At 43.1% G+C, this 6,762-nt stretch overlaps 1 protein-coding gene across 4 annotated transcripts in view; it reads right to left on the bottom strand.

Moving 5' to 3' along the window:
- LOC101848797 overlaps positions 1-4,079 on the bottom strand; it is a 52,496-nt gene extending 48,417 nt beyond the window's left edge. For all 4 annotated transcript variants that reach the window (XR_004859247.1, XR_004859250.1, XM_035972859.1 and 1 more), the window contains exon 1: positions 3,984-4,079. The gene's annotated coding sequence lies outside the window, so the exon portion shown is untranslated. The remainder of the gene's footprint in view (positions 1-3,983) is intronic.
- Between the last annotated feature and the right edge of the window lie 2,683 nt (positions 4,080-6,762).

The following is a 6,762-nucleotide window of genomic DNA, read 5'->3' as shown; positions in this document are numbered from 1 at the left end:
GTCGGAAAACGGTCCTGTCTGACCGTCGGGCCCGACGCCGGTGTGGGTCTACCCATTTTCCGACACAAAAGAATGAACACAGGCAGAACAGTAAGGACAGGTAATAAAAAACGACAACCCGCCCACACCAAAACCCGACGTCCCGGACCAGTCGGTTTAGGAATGAACTTGTTCATTCCACGTGAACTTGTTCATTCCACGCCGTCCGTCGGGCGAAAGGGGGGCAATTTTCGTACACTTTGCCTCTATAAATTATGTCCCCTTTCCCGCCACGGTCTGTTGGTTTTTGTCTTGAGAGTGTTTTTCGGCGCTCGTCGCGATGATAACAGACGATAGAACATGAGAGCAGGAAAGGAGGCAAAAGAAGAAAATTTTAAAGCAAAACATTTTCCATTCGCTGTCAAGTTTCGAGCCCGGGACCTGTTGAATGAGAGGCAAACAACGTAACCCCTAGACCACGAGAGCCCCCCTCCCCCCTTTTTTTTTCCTAACCACAACAAGAATAACAACTTTCTCCTCTTGCTACACTCAATTTTTTACTATTAGTACAATTAAACTGATGTTTTCTGACCGTCGGGTACCGGTGGCGGTATGGGCGCCACAGCCGGCAGAAAATCGTCGGGTCGGGTCTGACCGTCGGGCCCGACGCTGGTGTGGGTCTACCCTAAGGCGGCAACACTGATTTGTGAACGAAAACAAATCCTGAATTCATATTGTATGTTCAACCGCCAAAATAATTGGGAAAGTATCTCATTCAATATTTATTCCAATTTTAACATTAAATTTAACTTTAAATGTGAATACACGAACATAAAGCAAAGAAGCAGAGGTGCCAGTACTGTATGTTATACCTGTAAGTCTAAACTCTTCGGTAGAACATGACAATTATCCATTTTTTAATTTCACATTTGGCTGTATTTTTGTTTAGGTTTTCGCGGCCAGGACCTGGTGTCATAATTGAGGTAGGATCATAATCTGATTATACGACGGTAAAAAGTCGAGGAAAAAAAAACAAGCACTCGCAGCAGTCAAGAGATTATTAGGAGTTAGTTCCCCTCACATTTGTGAGGTAGACTCGACCAGTGCAATAGTTCGCTTACACACACAGAATTCTACACTTAAGTGTAGAATTCTGTGCTTACACATAATCAGTGCTTGTGACTGGGCTTATGACTGTAACCCGAAAGGGGTGAACAGGGTATGTGGCAACGAAACAGTTTTGAGTGTTGTGAACATGTTCCCTTCAACTATTTTGGTAGACTCTTCCAGCCGCACTTTAGGCTTACTTAATCAAAGCTTGTGACTGCGTGGCCCGAAAGGGGTGAACAGGCTATTTCTGTGGCAATGAAACCGTTTTGAAGGCTGTCGTTATTCTCACCTGGGGTGAAAATAAAAATATAACCCGGGTGAGAATAAAATGAATATTATTCTCACCCGGTCTGAGAATGCAATGGATTTTTAGGCCTACCTGGGCGTTGAGAACGGATGACACAAAATAATTTGTGAATTGTAAGAGGTTTGTGACCTGCCCCAGAGCGCTGGCCGATTTTTCTAGACTCCCACGGGGATTGTTATTATTTCATATTTTTAAATCTTGAGTTGAGAGTATGCACATATTCATCAAAACCCTTGACAAGTGTATATATTCTAAATTCAGAAAGGAATTCACTTGCCAGAGTAGTTTGTTTTTAAAAAATAATAGCCATAATTGAAAGCTGTTTAATGATAATGTTAGATCTAGAATCTAGTAATAGTTTGTCATTCATTGTAATGTTAGAATTGGCATTAATTTGTTTACAACACTAAAAAAAACATGTTTAATTGTTATCCCTAGTAGAACCCACGATTATTTTTAAGGAACGCAGTGCCTTGACCCTAAGCTTATTTTTTTTCTCAATTTTGATTGAAACCATTCAAGAGTAAAATTGTTAATTGTCCATTACAGAACCAATAAATTAATACTGTAGCAACAAAAGGTGACGCTGTTTGGTCAAAAGATTAGTTTTCCCCCCAAATCGACAATAGTAGCCTCCCGCACTCGAAAGCTGGCCCGCCCGTTGGCGATTTTAGTCGCCTCGCGCGCTCAGCGGAGTGAGAGGGGGAGACGAGTTTTGTCGCCTGGAGCGCTCAGGCGACAGGGGTCATATGTAATGATGCCCGAAATGAAAAAAACTGGTGAGAATAGTATCAATTTTATTCTCACCCGAATAATATCCAGTTTGTCCTCACTCCGGGTGAGAATAATCACTCCGGTTTTGAATGTTAGGCAGGGCCTACTGTTCATTGGTGATTATGAACATCTTTTTACTTTTCATTTAATTTATGAGGTTTACGTCCATGGGTGAATTTGACAGCGACCATTGTTTCAAAATTAGGAAGGGAAGCAGTGATTATTTTGATTATTATCATCTAGATATCTAGAATCTAGATTCTAGAACAAAGACGCTTCGCCACTGATGTTTGTCACTTGTGACGGGAGTGGTTAGTTTCCACTAAACTTACTGTAAACGGGGGGGGGGGGGGGGGGGGGTGATCTTGTAGACCTAGTTCCGTTCGTTAAAGTCCACGATCCATTTGTATACATCCAGAGAAGAAGTCCAGAAGTCTTGATGACCAAATACTATTTGAAATAGGCTACCTACACAAAGAGTAGGGATGCAACCTAACTGCAAAATATCAAATTAGGATAAAATTCAGGGGCGGCATGCCCCTCCCTGAACCCTCCCACCTCCATATTTTTAGCAAGTGGCTATTCTCCGGCGTGGCGCCGGTCAATAGTTCAGAAGCTATTCCCCGGCGTTGCGCCGCCGGTCTATTACTAATAATTTGTCGGCGCAGATTTGCAAATACCTCTCTCATCTGTTTGTCTTGGAAAAAAATTCCCACAACTTTACCACTTCATGCCACTTCCATTGATATAGACGATAGGTTTTCAAACACAAACTGCCCCAATTCCTCCAATTTAGAATTATGTTGGGTGCTAGAAGAAATGTGTTCACAACTATTGACGCGGCGAGTTCATAACAAAGAGTGAGCATTAGAAGGAGTCACTTTTTCACTGTTTACAAAAATGGAGATACAACAAGAAAGGGTATTTTTTTACTTTCCCTCCCGTCTCACACTCAGCTACCAGTTGTCTATTTTCTACTAAATATTGATGCGCTGAACACGAATATCAACTTCATTCCCGTCGCAAATTAATAGTTTTTGAAATATTTGATTGTTTTTAACCGAGATAGACATGCTTAGGACCAATCGGGGGGTTCCAGGGGGGCCTGCCCCACTGGTGTAAAAGAAAATGTGGGGGGTTACAGGGGGGCATGCCCCCCTGTTTTTACATATAATTTGATATTTTACAGTTAGATTTGAAATTGTCTTGAAAATAATTGATAAGCGACAGTTTTAGTGGCTTTATGTGTGATCTGCAGCAAACGGTACAGCAGTTTGACCCCTGAAACAGTGCATCTGTGTGCGGGAGTGAAAGTAAAAATTTACCCAAGAAAGCACTGAAGTCGCGACATGTCAGTTAAATTTATCGAAAATTACAACAAGAAATAAGTTAAACAGCAAGCTATACTAGAATCTAGATCTAGATCTAGATATCTAGTATATATAAGTCCTTCCGAATAACGTAGGCAATTTGAATTACCATAGATAAAATATAATGAAAGGTATACTAGGACTAGTTATGACGCCGGAGAATAGCTTCCCATCTATTGACCAGTGCGACGCCGGAGAATAGCCACTTGCATATTTTTATTAGGTCTGGGGGGGGGGGGGGGCAAGCCCCCCTGAAACTCCCCTACTCTTGACTACAAAATCGCCACAGGAGGTGTCAGTACTCCGAGTAATGTAACGTCTTCTATTTGGCTCTTGAGTTAGAGACACCTAGAGTTGACTTCTAGAACTGACTAGATTCTAGATCTAGAGTTAACTAAATTCTAGGTCGGGGGGACCCTTGCCTAAATATGCTCCGGCCTCACCTTCTAACGCTTCAATAGGCCTAATTTGATCTTGACACTTAGCCTCTATGTTGACAGTAGTGTCAGTTAGGCTAGTCACAGCTGGGCCGCGTAAGATTTTTCATACGCTTCCGGTTACCAGATTTTCTTGCAGTGCAGCGAACAAGACTATAGGCATAGGCCTAGTGCGGTGTCAAAAGTTCGTGGTGCGACTTATTTTCAAATATCTCCTCAACTATCGAACATAGATCTAGGTTCTCCAATTTTTGCACAGTGACTTGTATCAGTAATTAGTTGTATCAATTTGTCTTAACAGATCAACATTTTTGGAAACACCTGCAAGCTGTATACTAGAAAATTCCATAATAAATACCAATAAAAAATCCAAGTGGGTGGTTTCTACAGATTTGTAAATGTTTACACAGCTGGGGCAATATTGCCTTTAATAGCAGGTCCGTCAGGTTTTTCTAATCGGGACATTATGCTTATTAAACGCATGTTTTGAGAGCCCTTAGTGCAAAAATGTGTTCACAATAAGAATAATTTCTTGTAACAAGTTATGCAAGTAAAAATTGCCATCGATGAGCCGTGACGTAGGCCATATATATATGCGTAATCAAATAAATGTGTGTGAGGAGCGGGAAGTGCTGTAAACAATACCATTTTACGTGTGACCGAGATTTAAAGTAATTTTATATAAATTTATGAAGAAAAGTTTTTATAATTTATCCCCAATTGTTCTGGAAAAATATGATTTAGTTAAGACAAATTGATACAAACTGCTATGCAAAGTATGGATGACATTGATTTACCCATTAAAGATATTTGAGGATAAGTTGCACCACGAATTTTTGACCGCACTATAAGTTAAGACAAATTGAGACAAACTGCTGTGTAGAGTATGAATGACATTAATTCACCTGTTATAAAGATATTTGAGGATAAGTTGCGCCACGAATTTTTGACCGCACTAAAGGGCCTACTCTGCAAGATAGTCACCCTGTATAAAAACAAAGGGGGTAGGAGAGACTGTAATAATTATCGTGGGATCTCTCTGTTTAGCATTGTTGGAAAGGTCTTCGCACGAGTCATCCTGAACAGGCTACAAAAACTTGCTGACAAGGTATATCCTGAATCACAGTCTGTCTTCAGGGCTCAGCGCTCAACGACTGATATGATCTTCTACCAAAGACAGCTACAAGAGAAGTGCAGATAACAACAGGGATGACCGCTCTACCTTGCCTTCATCGACCTCACCAAGACCTTTGACCTCGTAAGCCGGGAGGGCTTGTTCCGAGTCCTCACAAAGATTGGGTGTCTACCGAAGCTCCTCAACGTCATCCAGTCTTTCCACACAGATATGAAGGGCGTCGTTCAGTTTGACGGCTCTTCCTTCCAGGCATTTAACATCCAGAATGGTGTAAAACAAGGCTGCATACTTGCCACTGCCCTATTCGGCATCTTCTTTGCTGTCATGCCGAAACATGCCTTCAGAATGTCAACCGATGGAGTACGGTATATATCTTCACACCAGGTCGGATGGGAAGTTGTACAGCCCTGTTTGAAAGCAAACACAAGGCTCTGCAAAGTCCTCTTTAGAGACATGCTGTTTGCAGACGATGCAGGACTGGTAGCTCACTCAGAAGAACAGCTGTAGGGTCTTAAGGACGACTTTTCTCGTGCATGTCAAGACTTCAACCTCATTATCAGCCTGAAGAAGACAAACGTGATGGGCCAGGGCGTAGAGCAGCCTCCGGGAATAACGATCAGCAACTACAAGCTGGAGGAGGTACATGAATCCACCTACCCTGGCTCAACCGTGGCAGACAGCCTGTCTTTGGATGCTGAGATCAACAAACGGATCGGGCGCGCAGCCACGACATTCGCAAAGCTGAAAAAGTGATCCTGGGGAAACAACAAGCTAACGATTCGGACCGGGTTAACAATCTACAGGGTCTGCGTCCTCAGCACCTTGCTGTACGGAAGCGAGACCTGGACCCTGTACAGCAGACAGGAAAACAATCCTCAACGCATTCCACACGCGCAGCCTAAGGCGTATCCTTGATAATGATATAGGCCTACAGTGGAGCGGCAAAGTCACCAACATCGAACTTCTCACCCGTGCGCAGATCCCAAGTTTGATCACCAAGCCCCGGCGGCGCCGACTCCGCTGGCTTGGTCACGTACATCGCATGCCGGATGGAAGAAACCCAAAGGACTTATTTTACGGCTGGCCTACGGAAAGCGAGCGCAAGGGCGCCCCCATCTTCACTTCAAAGATGTGTGCAAGCGAGATAATAAAATCGCTCGATATGGACACTGGGAAATGGGAGACACTGGCGTGCGATTGCGACAAATGGAGACAAGCGCTGCCGGCTGGTGTCATTAGAGGTGAAGCCCGACTGCGACAGGCTGCTGAGGACAAACGCCGTCACCAAAAGAACAGTAGTGGTGCAGCTAAGTGTAAAATCATTCACATTGTCATACAAGCACCAAAATTGGCATGCACATTACTTTTGGGCTGTTGTTTCATAAAACGAACGTTTACCACGTGAAAATCCAATATGGCGGCCATTTTCCAAGATGGCGGCCATGTGCATGCTCCCTGGTATATCTGTGCTTCTGTGGTTCATTCATCTTGTCATACAAGCACCAAAATTGGCATGCACATTACTTTTGGGCTGTTGTTTCATTAAAAAAATCGTTTGCCACATGAAAATCCAAAATGGCGCCCATTTTCCAAGATGGTGGCCATTTACGGGCTCTTTGGTATATCAGTGCCTCTTTGGTTCATTCCCAT

The sequence above is a fragment of the Aplysia californica genome, unplaced genomic scaffold, assembly GCF_000002075.1.
Source record: "Aplysia californica isolate F4 #8 unplaced genomic scaffold, AplCal3.0 scaffold00025, whole genome shotgun sequence".
Lineage (NCBI taxonomy): Eukaryota > Metazoa > Mollusca > Gastropoda > Aplysiida > Aplysiidae > Aplysia > Aplysia californica.
This window is presented reverse-complemented; position numbering and strand designations above follow the sequence as displayed.